This window comes from Heptranchias perlo, chromosome 20 (assembly GCF_035084215.1).
Source record: "Heptranchias perlo isolate sHepPer1 chromosome 20, sHepPer1.hap1, whole genome shotgun sequence".
NCBI classification, from domain to species: Eukaryota; Metazoa; Chordata; class Chondrichthyes; order Hexanchiformes; family Hexanchidae; genus Heptranchias; species Heptranchias perlo.
The window spans coordinates 2,716,494-2,735,486 of record NC_090344.1 but is presented as its reverse complement, the minus strand read 5'-3'; the positions used below and the strand labels follow the sequence as shown (position 1 = coordinate 2,735,486).

At 43.9% G+C, this 18,993-nt stretch overlaps 5 non-coding genes across 5 annotated transcripts; 1 reads left to right on the top strand and 4 right to left on the bottom strand.

Moving 5' to 3' along the window:
* Nucleotides 1–1,373: 1,373 nt before the first annotated feature.
* Nucleotides 1,374–1,447, bottom strand: trnai-aau (transfer RNA isoleucine (anticodon AAU)). The gene has a single exon. It is a non-coding gene; the product is annotated as a tRNA-Ile (tRNA).
* Nucleotides 1,448–3,937: 2,490 nt separating this feature from the next.
* Nucleotides 3,938–4,011, bottom strand: trnai-aau (transfer RNA isoleucine (anticodon AAU)). The gene has a single exon. It is a non-coding gene; the product is annotated as a tRNA-Ile (tRNA).
* Nucleotides 4,012–6,519: 2,508 nt separating this feature from the next.
* On the bottom strand, nucleotides 6,520–6,592 carry trnai-gau (transfer RNA isoleucine (anticodon GAU)). The gene has a single exon. It is a non-coding gene; the product is annotated as a tRNA-Ile (tRNA).
* Nucleotides 6,593–8,475: 1,883 nt separating this feature from the next.
* On the top strand, nucleotides 8,476–8,565 carry trnap-ugg (transfer RNA proline (anticodon UGG)). The gene is given in 2 exon segments: nucleotides 8,476–8,511; nucleotides 8,530–8,565. It is a non-coding gene; the product is annotated as a tRNA-Pro (tRNA).
* Nucleotides 8,566–9,094: 529 nt separating this feature from the next.
* On the bottom strand, nucleotides 9,095–9,168 carry trnai-aau (transfer RNA isoleucine (anticodon AAU)). Its single transcript has one exon. It is a non-coding gene; the product is annotated as a tRNA-Ile (tRNA).
* Nucleotides 9,169–18,993: the final 9,825 nt, after the last annotated feature.

The following is an 18,993-nucleotide window of genomic DNA, read 5'->3' as shown; positions in this document are numbered from 1 at the left end:
TTCGGACTGGCAACCAGTAACCAGTGGTGTTCCACAGGGGTCGGTGCTGGGTCCCCAACTCTTTACAATCTATATTAACGATTTGGAGGAGGGGACCGAGTGCAACATATCAAAATTTGCAGATGAAACAAAGATGGGAGGGAAAGTAGAGAGTGAGGAGGACATAAAAAACCTGCAAGGGGATATAGACAGGCTGGGTGAGTGGGCGGAGATTTGGCAGATGCAATATAATATTGGAAAATGTGAGGTTATGCACTTTGGCAGGAAAAATCAGAGAGCAAGTTATTTTCTTCATGGCGAGAGACTGGAAAGTACTGCAGTACAAAGGGATCTGGGGGTCCTAGTGCAAGAAAATCAAAAAGTTGGTATGCAGGTGCAGCAGGTGATCAAGAAAGCCAACGGAATGTTGGCTTTTATTGCTAGGGGGATAGAATATAAAAACAAGGAGGTATTGCTGCAGTTATATAAGGTATTGGTGAGACCGCACCTGGAATACTGCATACAGTTTTGGTCTCCATACTTAAGAAAAGACATACTTGCTCTCGAGGCAGTACAAAGAAGGTTCACTCGGTTAATCCCGGGGATGAGGGGGCGGACATATGAGGAGAGGTTGAGTAGATTGGGACTCTACTCATTGGAGTTCAGAAGAATGAGAGGCGATCTTATTGAAACATATAAGATTGTGAAGGGTCTTGATCGGGTGGATGCAGTAAGGATGTTCCCAAAGATGAGTGAAACTAGAACTAGGGGGCATAATCTTAGAATAAGGGGCTGCTCTTTCAAAACTGAGATGAGGAGAAACTTCTTCACTCAGAGGGTGGTAGGTCTGTGGAATTTGCTGCCCCAGGAAGCTGTGGAAGCTACATCATTAGATAAATTTAAAACAGAAATAGACAGTTTCCTAGAAGTAAAGGGAATTAGGGGTTATGGGGAGCGGGCAGGAAATTGGACATGAAGCTGAGTTCGGAGCGGTCAATGCCCTGTGGGTGGCGGAGAAGGCCCAGGGGCTATGTGGCCGGGTCCTGCTCCGACTTCTTGTGTTCTTTAGATTTGTGGTTGGGATCAGATCAGCCATGATCTTATTGAATGGCGGAGCAGGCTCGAGGGGCCGATTGGCCGACTCCTGCTCCAATTTCTTATGTTCTTATGTTCTTATATCACGAGATTAAGTGAATGGGCAAAACCGCGGCAAATGGATTTCAACGTAAGCAAGTTTGAGGCCGTCCACTTTGGACCTCAAAAAGATAGATCAGAAAACATATTAATGGATGTTACTCCAAAAAATTGACCACATGACATTTTGTGTGGATTCGCTTGTTTCTCAAGTCTGCCAAACTTTTAAAAGTTACCAAAATATTGCAATAGGAACCTTATGGCTCGTACGGGGATCGAACCCGCGACCTTGGCGTTATTAGCACCACGCTCTAACCAACTGAGCTAACCGGCCATGCAAACATCTTACCTTTATGGGCTTACCCGCGTGTTGGGTAGTTTGTGTTTATTTTTACACCGTCTGACAGGGTTTTACAACGAATATTGAATAAATCACATCCCTTAAACATTGTTACTTGTTTCTGTATATACTGTCGAGGATGTAGATCAAAATTAACAAACAAAGAGCACATTAATGTAACAAATTAAATTCCGATCAAGATTATTTTCCCAACAATGTACAGCCCATCCATAAAACACTGCCCCGCTATAAAACCTGTGGGCAGGACCCTGAGCTACTGTGAAAATGATATCACAGCAACGTGATTCGATCACGCTGCGTTTTGACGTTGTGTCAGATGTCTGTCTGTCTATCCGTCTGATTGGGTATCTGCCTTATTCTCAGGCCAGGCTTTTTGTTTGCTGGCTGCAGGCCTCGCTCCCCGACTGACTGAACAACTACCGGGCCGTGTGTCAGAATCAATGACTGTGACTGACTGTCTGCCCATTTATGGCCACATTTCTGAGTTCCTGCCATCGCTCTGTGTCGCAGGCCTGTCTCTGTCCATGAGGATCACAACACACCCACAAGCTTCACGACTGAACGCAGGTTTGGTCAGTCTGTCCTCGCAGGTCCTTCGGAAGCTAATGATTTTGAACTGAATTATTTTTCCTGAGTGACTTGTGAAGCTGTGTTCAGTGATATGTTTGCGAAAGAGAACGGAGGAAATAGTTAGTGTACAACTCGACATTTCTCGACATCGGAATAGAAAACGTGATTGGATGGATAGAAGAGGTCTGAAAGGATGGCCGATCGGCTGTGGGTGGCACCGAATTCTGCAGTGGCTGCAGTGGTTCATTACCGGTAATGAAAATGAGGTAATATACTACCACAAGCTGCCGGTGAAAATCATTCAATTTCCCTAACTTGACCCACCGAATCAAATGACGTTCCTGGGAAAGCGACAAGACAACGCCGGTCTATCGGGCATCGTTTGAAGCAACTGGCAGTTTAAAGTGGCATCTACAGCCATGCAAGTACTGCCAAGTGCCGCTGCGATCGACGAGTGGTTGAAGCGTTAAATTCAAGATCAAATGGAGTTTTCCTTCGCAGGTTTGATTTCTGCTCGCTGAATTATTTTTTAAAGATCCGTTCAATGCTCAAATGAATGAACTGGATCTAACTCACTTCATTTATCTCTCTCAGTGCATGAGAGATACTCGAGCGTGGCCGGCGCTTTTAATTGGGTGCCCAATGTACTCTTGCAAAATTCAAATGCACAAGAAAGAATCTTGCCCAATCTGCAACTAAAATTCTGCTACTTTGCAGAACCACCCATTTATAAGCGACTTTATTTCGATGAATCTCACTATCTCTCCTTGTCTCTTGTCTCGATGTTGTCCCCTGATGGACTTCTCAGGCTTCCTGGAACGGTGAAGGCTGATCTAACCTGCAACACCAGCAGGGAAAGGTAAAGGAAAAAAAGACTGAGACGGTCGGAAAAGGAAAGGTGCAACCCAGCTGATAAATTCGTAGCTAATGTGTCCACATTTTTGTCTCTTCGCCCTCACAGTGAAAGGAAACAGCAATGTGAGTAAAATATACTTATGCTAGCTTGTATACTCTGACGATGCCGAGACAGATGCCAATGTCGCTTCAGATTAACTAATTCTGAAAAGTATTATTTGAAGAAAGAAGTCGTACATTGTAAACGAATTTAGTAAAGAGAGGCTAATATTGGTGACTGGAAATAGGTAGTGTACAACTTGATATTGCTGCAAATAGGAATAGAAAACGAGATTGGGTGGACAGAAGCGGTTGGAAAGGACAGCCGATCGGCTGAAGACTGTGGTGAAATTTTAGGCCGGCTGCAGGGCTTTTTAGCAAGCGGCTCGTTGGTCTAAGGGTGTGATTCTCGCTTTGGGCGTTTTTCTAATGGAATATGCGAGAGGTCCCGGGTTCAAATCCCGGACGAGCCCTGTTATCTCACTGCTTTTTAGTGAAAAGTCACCAATTGGATTCTGACATCTTTGCAGTTGTTCGAATTGAATTATATTTGAGCTCCAGAGGACAAAGTGCAGAAGTTTCCAAGGCGCAACACACACGGAGTAAATAAAATGTCTCAAGATGATGTGGAGATTGAAGCTGAATGTGAATTTACCCCAATTTAGGCGGTCTCATTGATATTAGATGACGGGATCGAGAACCACATATCCAAGTTTGCCGATGACACAAAGATAGACCGAATTATAAGCAGTGTGGATGGAAGAATGAGATTACAGAGAGATATGACTAGATTAAGTGAATGGGCAAAACTGCGGCAAATGGATTTCAACGTAAGCAAGTTTGAGGCCGTCCACTTTGGACCTCAAAAAGATAGATCAGAAAACATATTAATGGATGTTACTCCAAAAAATTGACCACATGACATTTTGTGTGGATTCGCTTGTTTCTCAAGTCTGCCAAACTTTTAAAAGTTACCAAAATATTGCAATAGGAACCTTACGGCCCGTACGGGGATCGAACCCGCGAACTTGGCGTTATTAGCACCACGCTCTAACCAACTGAGCTAACCGGCCATGTATACATTTTAGCTTTATGGGCTTACCCGCGTGTTGGATAGTTTGTGTTTATTTTTACACCATCTGACAGGGTTTTACAACGAATATTGAATGAATCACATCCCTTAAACATTGTTACTTGTTTCTGTATATACTGTCGAGGATGTAGATCAAAATTAACAAACAAAGAGCACTTTAATGTAACAAATTAAATTCCGATCAATATTATTTTACCAACAATGAACAGCCCATCCATAAAACACTGCCCCGCTATAAAACCTGTGGGCAGGACCCTGAGCTGCTGTGAAAAAGATATCACAGCAACGTGATTCGATCACGCTGCGTTTTGACGTTGAGTCAGATGTCTGTCTGTCTATCTGTCTGTCTGTTTATCCGTCTGATTGGGTATCTGCCTTGTTCTCAGGCCAGGCTTTTTGTTTGCTGGCTGCAGGCCTCGCTCCCCGACTGACTGAACAACTACCGGGCCGTGTGTCAGAATCAATGACTGTGACTGACTGTCTGCCCATTTATGGCCACATTTCTGAGTTCCTGCCATCGCTCTGTGTCGCAGGCCTGTCTCTGTCCCTAAGGATCACAACACACCCACAAGCTTCACGACTGAACGCAGGTTTGGTCAGTCTGTCCGCGCAGGTCCTTCGGAAGCTAATGATTTTGAACTGAATTATTTTTCCTGAGTGACTTGTGAAGTTTTGTTCAGTGACATGTTTGCGAAAGAGAACGGAGGAAATAGTTAGTGTGCAACTCGACATTTCTCGACATCGGAATAGAAAACGTGACTGGATGGAGAGAAGAGGTCTGAATGGATGGCCGATCGGCTGTGGGTGGCACCGAATTCTGCAGTGGCTGCAGTGGATCATTACCGGTAATGAAAATGAGGTAATATACTACCACAAGCTGCCGCTGAAAATCATTCAATTTCCCAAACTTGACCCACCGAATCAAATGAAGCTCCTGGGAAAGCTACAAGACAACGCCGGTCTATCGGGCATCGTTTGAAGCAACTGGCAGTTTAAAGTGGCATCTACAGCCATGCAAGTACTGCCAAGTGCCGCTGCGATCGCCGAGTGGTTGAAGCGTTAAATTCAAGATCAAATGGAGTTTTCCTTCGCAGGTTTGATTTCTGCTCGCTGAATTATTGTTTAAAGATCCGTTCAATACTCAAATGAATGAACTGGATCTAACTCACTTCATTTATCTCTCTCAGTGCATGAGAGATACTCGAGCGTGGCCGGCGCTTTTAATTGGGTGCCCAATGTACTCTTGCAAAATTCAAATACACAAGAAAGAATCTTGCCCAATCTGCAACTAAAATTCTGCTACTTTGCAGAACCACCCATTTATAAGCGACTTTATTTAGATTAATCTCACTATCTCTCCTTGTCTCTTGTCTCGATGTTGTCCCCTGATGGACTTCTCAGGCTTCCTGGAACGGTAAAGGCTGATCGAACCTGCAACACCAGCAGGGAAAGGTAAAGGAAAAAAAAAGATTGAGACGGTCGGAAAAGTAAAGGTGCAACCCAGCTGATAAATTCGTAGCTAATGTCTCCACATTTTTGTCTCTTCGCCCTCACAGTGAAAGGAAACAGCAATGTGAGTAAAATATACTTATGGTAGCTTGTATACTCTGACGATGCCGAGACAGATGCCAATGTCGCTTCAGATTAACTAATTCTGAAAAGTATTATTTGAAGAAACAAGTCGTACATTGTAAACGAATTTAGTAAAGAGAGGCTAATATTGGTGACTGGAATAAGGTAGTGTACAACTTGATATTGCTGCAAATAGGAATAGAAAACGAGATTGGGTGGACAGAAGCGGTTGGAAAGGACAGCCGATCGGCTGAAGACTGTGGTGAAATTTTAGGCCGGCTGCAGGGCTTTTTAGCAAGCGGCTCGTTGGTCTAAGGGTGTGATTCTCGCTTTGGGCGTTTTTCTAATGGAATATGCGAGAGGTCCCGGGTTCAAATCCCGGACGAGCCCTGTTATCTCACTGCTTTTTAGTGAAAAGTCACCAATTGGATTCTGACATCTTTGCAGTTGTTCGAATTGAATTATATTTGAGCTCCAGAGGACAAAGTGCAGAAGTTTCCAAGGCGCAACACACACGGAGTAAATAAAATGTCTCAAGATGATGTGGAGATTGAAGCTGAATGTGAATTTACCCCAATTTAGGCGGTCTCATTGATATTAGATGACGGGATCGAGAACCACATATCCAAGTTTGCCGATGACACAAAGATAGACAGAATTATAAGCAGTTTGGATGGAAGAATGAGATTACAGAGAGATATCACTAGATTAAGTGAATGGGCAAAACTGCGGCAAATGGATTTCAACGGAAGCAAGTTTGAGGCCGTCCACTTTGGACCTCAAAAAGATAGATCAGAAAACATATTAATGGATGTTACTCCAAAAAATTGACCACATGACATTTTGTGTGGATTCGCTTGTTTCTCAAGTCTGCCAAACTTTTAAAAGTTATGAAAATATTGCAATAGGAACCTTATGGCCCGTACGGGGATCGAACCCACGACTTGGCGTTATCAGCACCACGCTCCAACCAACTGAGCTAACCGGCTATGTATACAGTTTAGCTTTATGGGCTTACCCACGTGTTGGGTAGTTTGTGTTTATTTTTGCACCGGCTGACAGGGTTTTTGAACGAATATCAAATAAACCACATCCCTTAAACATTGTTACTTGTTTCTGTATACATTGTCGAGGATTTAGATAAAAATTAACAAACAAAGAGCACTTTAATGTAACAAATTAAATTCCGATCAATATTATTTTACCAACAATGAACAGCCCATCCATAAAACACTGCCCCGCTATAAAACCTGTGGGCAGGACCCTGAGCTGCTGAGAAAATGATATCACCGCAACGTGATTCGATCACGCTGCGTTTTGACGTTGAATCAGATGTCTGTCTGTCTATCTGTCTGTCTGTTTATCCGTCTGATTGGGTCTCTGCCTTATTCTCAGGCCAGGCTTTTTGTTTGCTGGCTGCAGGCCTCGCTCCCCGACTGACTGAACAACTACCGGCCCGTGTGTCAGAATCAATGACTGTGACGGACTGTCTGCCCATTTATGGCCACATTTCTGAGTTCCTGCCTTCGCTCTGTGTCGCAGGCCTGTCTCTGTCCCTTCGGATCACAACACACCCACAAGCTTCACGACTGAACGCAGGTTTGGTCAGTCTGTCCTCGCAGGTCCTTCGGAAGCTAATGATTTTGAACTGAATTATTTTTCCTGAGTGACTTGTGAAGTTTTGTTCAGTGATATGTTTGCGAAAGAGAACGGAGGAAATAGTTAGTGTGCAACTCGACATTTCTCTACTTCGGAATAGAAAACGTGATTGGATGGATAGAAGAGGTCTGAAAGGATGGCCGATCGGCTGTGGGTGGCACCGAATTCTGCAGTGGCTGCAGTGGTTCATTCCCGGTAATGAAAATGAGGTAATATACTACCACAAGCTGCCGGTGAAAATCATTCAATTTCCCAAACTTGACCCACCGAATCAAATGAAGCTGCTGGGAAAGCTACAAGACAACGCCGGTCTATCGGGCATCGTTTGAAGCAACTGTCAGTTTAAAGTAGCATCTGCAGCCATGCAAGTACTGCCATGTGCCGCTGCGATCGCCGAGTGGTTGAAACGTTAAATTCAATATCAAATGGAGTTTTCCTTCGCAGGTTTGATTTCTGCTCGCTGAATTATTGTTTAAAGATCCGTTCAATGCTCAAATTAATGAACTGGATCTAATTCACTTCATTTATCTCTCTCAGAGCATGAGAGATACTCGAGCGTGGCCGGCGCTTTTAATTGGGTGCCCAATGTACTCTTGCAAAATTCAAATGCACAAGAAAGAATCTTGCCCAATCTGCAACTAAAATTCTGCTACATTGCAGAACCACCCATTTATAAGCGACTTTATTTACATGAATCTCTCTATCACTCCTTGTCTCTATGTTGTCCCCTGATGGACTTCTCAGGCTTCCTGGAACGGTAAAGGCTGATCTAACCTGCAACACCAGCAGGGAAAGGGCAAGGAAAAAAAGACTGAGACGGTCGGAAAAGTAAAGGTGCAACCCAGCTGATAAATTCGTAGCTAATGTCTCCACATTTTTGTCTCTTCGCCCTCACAGTGAAAGAAAACAGCAATGTGAGTAAAATATACTTATGGTAGCTTGTATACTCTGACGATGCCGAGACAGATGCCAATGCAGCTTCAGATTAACTAATTCTGAAAAGTATTATTTGAAAAAACAAGACGTACATTGTAAACGAATTTAGTAAAGAGAGGCTAATATTGGTGACTGGAAATAGGTAGTGTACAACTTGATATTGCTGTATATGGGAATAGAAAACGAGATTGGGTGGACAGAAGCGGTTGGAAAGGACAACCGATCGGCTGAAGACTATGGTGAAATTTTAGACCGGCTGCAGGGCTTTCTAGCAAGCGGCTCGTTGGTCTAGGGGTATGATTCTCGCTTTGGGCGTTTTTCTAATGGAATATGCGAGAGGTCCCGGGTTCAAATCCCGGACGAGCCCTGTTATCTCACTGCTTTTTAGTGAAAAGTCACCAATTGGATTCTGACATCTTTGCAGTTTTTCGAATTGAATTATATTTGAGCTCCAGAGGACAAAGTGCAGAAGTTTCCAAGGCGCAACACACACGGAGTAAATAAAATGTCTCAAGATGATGTGGAGATTGAAGCTGAATGAGAATTTACCCCAATTTAGGCGGTCTCATTGATATTAGATGACGGGATCGAGAACCACATATCCAAGTTTGCCGATGACACAAAGATAGACAGAATTATAAGCAGTGTGGATGGAAGAATGAGATGACAGAGAGATATTACTAGATTAAGTGAATGGGCAAAACTGCGGCAAATGGATTTCAACGTAAGCAAGTTTCAGGCCGTCCACTTTGGACCTCAAAAAGATAGATCAGAAAACATATTAATGGATGTTACTCCAAAAAATTGACCTCATGACATTTTGTGTGGATTCGCTTGTTTCTCAAGTCTGCCAAACTTTTAAAAGTTACCAAAATATTGCAAAATATACCAAATTATGGCCCGTACGGGGATCGAACCCGCGACCTTGGCGTTATTAGCACCACGCTCTAACCAACTGAGCTAACCGGCCATGTAGACGTCTTAGCTTTGTGGGCTTACCCGCGTGTTGGGTAGTTTGTGTTTATTTTTACACCAGCTGACAGGGTTTTACAACGAATATTGAATAAACCACATCCCTTAAACATTGTTACTTGTTTCTGTATATACTGTCGAGGATGTAGATCAAAATTAACAAACAAAGAGCACTTTAATGTAACAAATTAAATTCCGATCAATATTATTTTACCAACAATGAACAGCCCATCCATAAAACACTGCCCCGCTATAAAACCTGTGGGCAGGACCCTGAGCTGCCTGTCTGTCTGTCTGTCTGTCTGTTTATCCGTCTGATTGGGTCTCGGCCTTATTCTCAGGCCAGGCTTTTTGTTTGCTGGCTGCAGGCCTCGCTCCCCGACTGATTGAACAACTACCGGGCCGTGTGTCAGAATCAATGACTGTGACTGACTGTCTGCCCATTTATGGCCACATTTCTGAGTTCCTGTCTTCGCTCTGTGTCGCAGGCCTGTCTCTGTCCCTTAGGATCACAACACACCCACAAGCTTCACGACTGAACGCAGGTTTGGTCAGTCTGTCCTCGCAGGTCCTTCGGAAGCTTATGGTTTTGAACTGAATTATTTTTCCTGAGTGACTTGTGAAGTTTGGTTCAGTGATATGTTTGCGAAAGAGAACGGAGGAAATTGTTAGTGTGCAACTCGACATTTCTCTACATCGGAATAGAAAACGTGATTGGATGGATAGAAGAGGTCTGAAAGGATGGCCGATCGGCTGTGGGTGGCACCGAATTCTGCAGCCGCTGCGATCGCCGAGTGGTTGAAGCGTTAAATTCAAGATCAAATGGAGTTTTCCTTCGCAGGTTTGATTTCTGCTCGCTGAATTATTGTTTAAAGATCCGTTCAATGCTCAAATTAATGAACTGGATCTAATTCACTTCATTTATCTCTCTCAGAGCATGAGAGATACTCGAGCGTGGCCGGCGCTTTTAATTGGGTGCCCAATGTACTCTTGCAAAATTCAAATACACAAGAAAGAATCTTGCCCAATCTGCAACTAAAATTCTGCTACTTTGCAGAACCACCCATTTATACTCGACTTTATTTACATGAATCTCTCTATCTCTCCTTGTCTCTTGTCTCTATGTTGTCCCCTGATGGACTTCTCAGGCTTCCTGGAACGGTAAAGGCTGATCGAACTTGCATCACCAGCAGGGAAAGGGAAAGGAAAAAAAGACTGAGTCGGTCGGAAAAGTAAAGGTGCAACCCAGCTGATAAATTCGTAGCTAATGTCTCCACATTTTTGTCTCTTTGCCCTCACAGTGAAAGAAGACAGCAATGTGAGTAAAGTATACTTCTGGTCGCTTGTATACTCTGACGATGCCGAGACAGATGCCAATGCAGCTTCAGATTAACTAATTCTGAAAAGTATCATTTGAAAAAACAAGTCGTACATTGTAAACGAATTTAGTAAAGAGAGGCTAATATTGGTGACTGGAAATAGGTAGTGTACAACTTGATATTGCTGTATATAGGAATAGAAAACGAGATTGGGTGGACAGAAGCGGTTGGAAAGGATCGCCGATCGGCTGAAGACTATGGTGAAATTTTAGACCGGCTGCAGGGTTCTCTAGCAAGCGGCTCGTTGGTCTAGGGGTATGATTCTCGCTCTGGTCGTTTTTCTAATGGAATATGCGAGAGGTCCCGGGATCAACTCACGGACGAGTACTGTTATCTCACTGCTTTTAGTGAAAAGTCACCAATTGGATTCTGACATCTTTGCAGTTGTTTGAATTGAATTCTATTTGAGCTCCAGAGGACAAAGTGCAGAAGTTCCCAAGGCGCAACACACACGGAGTAAATAAAATGTCTCAAGATGATGTGGAGATTGAAGCTGAATGTGAATTTACCCCAATTTAGACGGTCTCATTGATATTAGATGACGGGATCGAGAACCACATATCCAAGTTTGCCGATGACACAAAGATGGACAGAATTATCAGCAGTGTAGATGGAAGAATGAGATTACGGAGAGATATTACTCGATTAAGTAAATGGGCAAAACTGCGGCAAATGGATTTCAACGTCAGCAAGTGTGAGGCCGTCCACTTTGAACCTCAAAAAATAGATCAGAAAACATATTAATGGATGCTACTCTAAAAAAAATTAATCTTATGACATATTGTGTGGATTCGCTTGTTTCTGAAGTATGCCAAACTTATAAAAGTAACCAAAATATTGCAATAAGAACCTCATCGACCGTACGGGGATCGAACCCACGATCATTGGTGTTAGTCGCACCACGCTCGAACCAACTGAACTTCACGACTGAACGCAGGCTTGGTCACCCTGTCCTCGCAGGTCCTTCGGAAGCTCATGATGTTGAACTGAATTATTTTGCCTGGGTGACTTGTGCAGTTTTGTTCAGTGATGTGTTTGCGAAAGAGAACAGAGGAAACAGTTAGTGTGCAACTCGACATTTCTCTTCATCGGAATCGAAAACGTGATTGAATGGATCGAAGAGATCTTAAAGGATAACCGATCGGCTGCGGTTGGTACTTAATTGGGCAGTGGCTGCAGTGGTTTATTACCGGTGGTTTGTTACCGGTGGCTTGTTCGGCTTGGGGTATGATTCTCGCTTTGGAATATTTGACGATTGATTCTGAGCGAGGTCCAGTTTTTCAATGTTGTTTGAAGCTCAAATGAATGTGAACCAGATTTAACCAACCACATTTCTCTCCTTCAAACAGATACTTCAGCGGACGAGTGTCCAATAGTCTCTTACAAGACATTTGAAGGAATCTCTCCCGAGCTCCATGTTAAATTCTTGCTCGTTCGCAGAACTTGATATTTGTTTCTATACTTTAATCTGTCTCTTGACTCTCTGTGTTTTCACCTCATGGACTTCTCAGGCTTTATTAAACGGCCAAGGATGATTGAAGCTGCAGAGAAGTGTAAAGATAGGAAGGCGGAGACGGTAGGAGAAGCAAAGTTGCAATGCAGCTGATGAATTCAGAACTAATGTCCCCTAATGTCTCTTCGCCCTCACAGTGAAAAAATCAGCAATTTGAGTGCAGCATACTTTTGGTAGAGCGTATAATAGGCAGATGTTGAGACAGATACCAAACGAACTGTTGTCGTGGCGATGAAAGCGCCCAATGCTAAACACTAGATCACAAGGTAACGCTGAACATTCTTTGCTGCGATCAAGCAGCAAAGAATGTCATTTGTCATTTTCGGGCCAGGCAAGCTGCTCGCACAAAACAGCATTTTCTATTCGAACTACGATCGGGACAAAAGGTGATGTTCAGGCAATGACAGCACCAAGTGCAAGTAGCCATATACACGAAATAGAAAGTGAGGTAATATACTACCACAAGCTGCCGGTGAAAATCATTCAATTTCCCAAAATTCACGCACCGAATCAAATGTAGCTCCTGGGAAAGCTGCAAGACAACGCAGGTCTATCGGGCATCGTTTGAAGCAACTGGCAGTTTAAAGTGGCATCTCCTGCTGCTTCTGTGGGGAGTGAGAGAGAGAGAGACACTGTCGGTATCTGCGTACAGTTTGATTTTGTACAGAACTGCAGAGAGAAACAGCAATTATACCGGGGCTGTGAGATATGGTATCTTATTCCTATTTAACTACAAGAATATCCGGAATCAAATGCTGAAAGAAATGGAGAGATCAGAGGCCTGAGAATAAACACAGAGCTGAATGAATCACGAAAGAGTGAAAGAGAAATAAATGTCATCAGTTCCACAGTGTTTGGTGCGGAATGTTGAGAACTCCCCGGTGGGCTGGTGGTTAGAATTCGGTGATTTCACCGCCACGTGGTTCGATTCCCAGTCAGGGAATGAACGTTAGACAAGAATTAAGAACCGATTGAATTAACTGCATGAAGCAAATTAATCGCAGTTCGTCGTTGCATCATTGTTTGAATCAGCATTAATCAACAGATAACTTTTTATTTCAGACTGAAGGAGATACTGACATGGTCATCAAGAGACAGTCAAAACTTTAATAAGATTTTTGCTCTTTGCATGTGATGAATTTTTAACATTTTACACATTGTAAGTCATAAAGTAATACAAAAAAATTCAGAAGCCTTTAAACCGAGTAAGAGTCGAACCTATAATGGTTTAAATCTATTAGAAGATACGTTATTTACTGCACCACTGGCTCAGATTGCAGAGAGTAAGCAGCAGCTCACACTCTCACAGCGCTGCGAGATGAACAGGTTCCGAGTCAGCCTCGGTCATGAGCACGGGACACCACGAGTCTGAGGGCATCAAAAGGCGCTCACTAAACAATTACCAAAGAGAGGTAAGTTTTTTTTCGGCCTCCGACAGCTTTGCTGGTCGAACAGAACACTTCAAATGAGTAGATCTTTACGATCGTTGGTTCAATTCCGTCTCACAGGAGCGATCAAGCAGCAATTAGCTCAAGGCCGCTCTCGGAAGTTTACAGCTCAAAATTTTGGCGCTGTGGATCAGGACGCCTCTTTTCCTTTCTCAAATCTTCAGGCTTTCTGTGTCTGCTCGAACACGGCTGTTTTGCTGGAGCATTTGCCTCTCCTCACCAGAAGGGAGCGCCTTCGAGCTGCAACACGTCAAACCGCACTCACTTTCATGCAAAAAATCTTTTCCCAGTCAGTCAGACAGACAGTCTTTCCCTGCTTCCGAAAGCTCGCGGCGGCTGTTTCTTTCCGGTAACCTGATCTGTCTTCCAGAGGCTCGGGCTCTTCTCAGCATCATTCATGATTACTGTGGTTTCCCGTTCTGCTGTTGTTCACTTGCTAATGCTCGACACAGCTGATTGAAGCAAAGTAATTAATGTATTCAGGGAGCGGGCCAACCCAAGGCAAGATTTCTCTGCTGGTCGTGGAGATGCTTGGAGGCGAGTGCGAAGCAGCTGCTGTGAAGGACAATCCGTTCTTATATTTCTTGCTGGTTTACTTAAAAATAAACCTGCCGTGGACGGATATCGGGTTGATTTTCTGGAAGGATCAAATCAACAGCTCAGAAAAATCAACCAAAGCCAAAGGAACAAAAAAATCTCGGTAATTGTAAAGGATTAAATGCCGGAATTCAGAATCCAACCCACGCCTCCAGGAGAGGTGGAGACCTAAAAGCAACGCCTGAGACCGGCTCGGCTGTCCAAACTCCGAAACTGTGATTTACTGACCCTGATTTGCCCAATGAGGCGCCAAGAAAGTTTCACGTGGTCCGGTTTTCGGTGGATGCTGTTGGAAGTCAAAAGGATCCTGCATTGGTCAGAAATCAAACCTTTCAGGTGGTGAGCGAGAATTCGCCCCCTGAACCACCAATACTTACATCATCAGTAAATGCATGTGTCCTTTTGGAATCTTATCTGAAAGAACATGCAGTCGGACAGAGCTCCTGTGATAACCCAACTCAGTCTGACCGAGAGCCATGCAAGAACTGCCATGTGCCGCTGCGATCGCCGAGTGGTTGAAGCAATAAATTAAAGATCAAATGGAGTTTTCCTTCGCAGGTTCGAATTCTGGTGGCTAAATTATTATTGAAAGATCCGTTCAATGCTCAAATGAATGAACTAGATCTGATTGACTTCATTTATCTCTCTCCGACCATGAGAGATACTCCAGCGTAGCTGGCGTTTTTAATTGGGTGCCCAATGTAAGCTTGCAAAATTTAAATACACAAGAAAGCATCTTGCCCAATCTGCAACTAAAATTCTGCTACTTTGCAGAACCACCCATTTATACTCTACTTTATTTACATGTATCTCTCTATCTCTCCCTGTCTCTTGCCTCTTTGTTTTGTCCGCTGATGGAATTCTCAGGCTTCCTGGAACGGTAAAGGCTGATCTAACCTGCAACACCAGCAGCGAAAGGTAAAGGAAAAAAAGACTGAGACGGTCGGAAAAGTAAAGGTGCAACCCAGCTGATCAATTCGTAGCTAATGTCTCCACATTTGTGTCTCTTCGCCCTCACAGCGATAGAAAACAGCAATTTGAGTAAAGTGTACCTCTGGTAGCTTGTATACTCTGACGATGCCGAGACAGATGCCAATGTAGCTTCAGATTAACTAATTCTGAAAAGTCTTATTTGATAAAACAAGTCGTACATTGTAAACGAATTTAGTAAAGAGAGGCTAATATTGGTGACTGGAAATAGTTAGTATACTACTTGATATTGCTGTGCATAGGAATCGAAAACGAGATTGGATGGACAGGAGCGGTTTGAAAGGATGGCCGATCGGCTGAAGAGGGTGGTGAAATTTTAAACTGGCTGCACGGCCTTGCACCCAGTGGCTCGTTGGTCTAGGGGTATGATTCTCGCTTTGGGCGTTTCATTAATTGAATATGCGAGAGGTCCCGGGTTCAAATTCCAGACGATTCCTGTTATATCAATGTTTTTAGTGAAAAGTCACCAATTGGATTCTGACATCTTTGCAGTTGTGAGAATTGAATGATAGTTGATGTCCAGATGATAAAGTGCAGAAGTTTACAAGGCGCAACACACGCGGAGTAAATAAAATGTCTCAAGATGATTTGGAAATTGAAGCTGATTGTGAATTTACCCCAGTTTGGGCGGTCTCATTGATATTCGATGACGGGATCGAGAACCACATATCCAAGTTTGCCGATGACACAAAGATACACAGAATCGGAAGCAGTGTAGATGGAAGAATGAGATTACAGAGAGATATTACTAGATTAAGTGAATGGGCAAAACTGTGGCAAATGGATTTCAATGGAAGGACGTGTGAGGCCGTCCACTTTGGACCCAAAAAGTTTAGATCAGAATACTTTCGAAATGGTGAATTACTCGAAACTGTTGAGGTTCAAAGGGACTTAGGGGTCTATGTACATCCATCATTAAAATGTCATGGACAGGTACATAACATTATCAAAAAGGCTAATGGAATGTTGCCCCTTATATCTAGAGGGCTAGAATACAAAGGGGGTAAAAGTCATGCTGCAGCTATATGAAGCTTCTGGTTAGACCAAACCTGGAGTACTGTGATCAATTCTGGGCACCGCAGCTTAGGAAGGATATATCGGCCTTCGAAAGAGTGAAGCATAGATTTACTAGAATGATACCTGGATTCTAAGCGTTAAATTACGAGGAGAAATTATACAAACTAGGGTTGCATTCCCTGGAATTCAGAAGATTAAGGGATGATTTGATCGAAGTTTCAAGATATTAAGGGGAACTGAAGGGGTAGATAGAGATGAACTATTTCTGCTGGTTGGGAGTCAAGGATTAGGGAACATCGCCTAAAAATTAGAGCCAGGACTTTCAGGAGAAAAGTTAAAAAACACTTCTACACGCAAAGGTTGGTAGAAGTATGGAACACAGTTCTGCAAACGGCAGTTGATGCGAGATCAATTGTAAATTTTAAATCTGAGATTGACAGGTTTTTGCTAACCAAAGGTATTAAGAGATATGGGGCTAAGGTGGGTTTTTGGAGTTAGGTCACAGGTCAGCCATTTTTTTGAATATTCATGGGATGTGGGCGTCTCTGGCAAGGCCAGCATTTATTGTCCATCTCCAATTGCCTTAGAGAAGGTGGTGGTGAGTCGCCATCTTGAGCCGCTGCAGTAAGTGCGGTGAAGGTTCTCACACAATGCTCTTAAATTGGGAATTCCAGGATTTTTACCCAGTGACGATGAAGGAACGGCAATATATTTCGAAGTCGGCATGGTGTGTGACTTGGAGAGGAACGTGCAGGCGGTGTTGCTCCCATGTACATGCTGCCCTTGTCCTTCTAGGTGGTAGAGGTCGTGGGTTTGGGAGGCGCCGTTGAAGAAGCCTTGACGAGTTGCTGCAGTGCATCTGGAGGATGGTATACACTGGAGCAGCGGGGCGATGGTGGTGAAGGTAGTGAATGTTTAGTGTGGTGGAAGGGGTGCCAATCAAGCGGGTTGCTTTGTCCTGGATGGTATCGAGCTTCTTGAGTGTTGTTGGAGCTGCATCCATCCAGGCAAGTAGAGAGCATTCCATCACACTTCTGACTTGTGCTTTGTTGATGATGGAAAGGCTTTGGGGAGTGAAGAGGTGATTCACTCGCCGCAGAATACCCAGCCTCTAACCTGCTCTTGTAGCCACAGTACTTATATGGCTGGTCCAGTTAAGTTTCTGATCAATTATGACCCCCAGGACGTTGATGTGAGGGATTGTGCGATGGTAATGCCGTTGAAAGTCAAGGGGAGGTGGTTAGAAAGTCTCTTGCCTGGCACTTGTCTGGCACGAATGTTACTTGCCACTTATCAGCCCAAGCCGGCATTTTATCCAAGTCTTGCTGCATGCGTGCACGGACTGCTTCATTATCTGAGGGGTTGCGAATCAAATTAAACATTAGCAGCAGCGAACACCCCGATTTCTGACCTTATGATGGAGGGAAGGTCATTGAAGAAGCAGCTGAAGATGGTTGGGCCTAGGACACTGTCCTGAGGAACTCCTGCAGCAATGTCCTGGGGCTGAGATGATTGGCCTCCAACAACCACTACCGTCTTCCTTTGTGCTAGGTATGACTCCAGACACTGGAGAGTTTTCTCCTTAATTCGCATTGACTTCAATTTTAATAGGGCTTCTTGATGTCACATGCTGCCATGATGTCAAGGGCAGTCACTCTCACCTCACCTCTGGAATTCAGCTCTTTTGTCCATGTTTGGACCAAGGCTGTCATCAGATCTCGAGCCTATTTGTCCTGGTGGAACACAAACTGAGCATCGATTAATAGGTTATTGGTGGGTTCGTGCCGCTTGATAGCACTGTCGACGACACCTTCCATCACTTTGCTGTTGATGGAGAGCAGACTGATGGTGCGGCAATTGTCCAGATTCGATTTGTCCTGCTTTTTGTGGACTGAATGGCGGAACAGGCTTGTTGGGCGAAATGGCCGACTCCTCTTCCCGTGTTCCTCATTGGTGCAGAATGCAAAACGATCCTGCATTGGCCAGGTATCAAACCCGGGTCGCATAATCAGCAGGCGAGAATTCAACACGAATACCATCAATCCTCACTTGGCTATTTGCTGTATGTGTCCATTTGGAATCCTGTTTGAAAACACATGCAGTCTGGCGGAGGTCCTGTGACAACCCGACGCAGACTGGCCTGCAGCTGTGCAAGAACTGCTGTGTGCATCTGCGATGGCCCAGTGTTTGAAGAGTTCGACTCATACCCCACTGGAATTTTCTTGCACCGGTTTAAATTCTACTCGGTTAGTTGCTGTTCAACGATCTGTTCAATGTCCAAATGAATAAACTGGAACTAATTGACCGCATTTACCTTTTTCAAAGCAGGAGAGGCATTCCACCGTGGCGGGCGCCCATTGTTCTCCAGCAAGATTTCAAGACACGAGAAGGAATATCTCCCAATCAGTATCTTGAATTCTGCTAGTTTGCAGAACCTGGCATTTATACTCTTTGTTTATTTGCATGCATCTCTGTATCTGTCACTGACTCTGTCTCTTGTCTCTCGGTTTCGTTCCCTTTTAGAATTCTCAGGCTTCCAGGAATGTGAAAGCTGATCTAACCGGCAACACCAGCAGGCTGAGATGTTAGGAATGGTAAAGTTACAACCCAGCTGATGAATTCATAGCCAATGTCTCCACATTTATGGAGCTTCAGAGCAATTCATTCTGCAATGTGTTTCATTATAATACAAGTCGTACATTCAAAACGAATTTGTTGAAGAGAGGATAATATTGTTGACTAGAAATAATTGGTGTTGAATCTGATCTCGCTGTACATCATATATTGTAGAAGAAAGCGAGAATGGCTGTCCATGGTGTTCTGAAAGGATGGCTGATCGGCTGCGTGGCAGCGAAATTTTACAGTGGCTGCACGGCTCT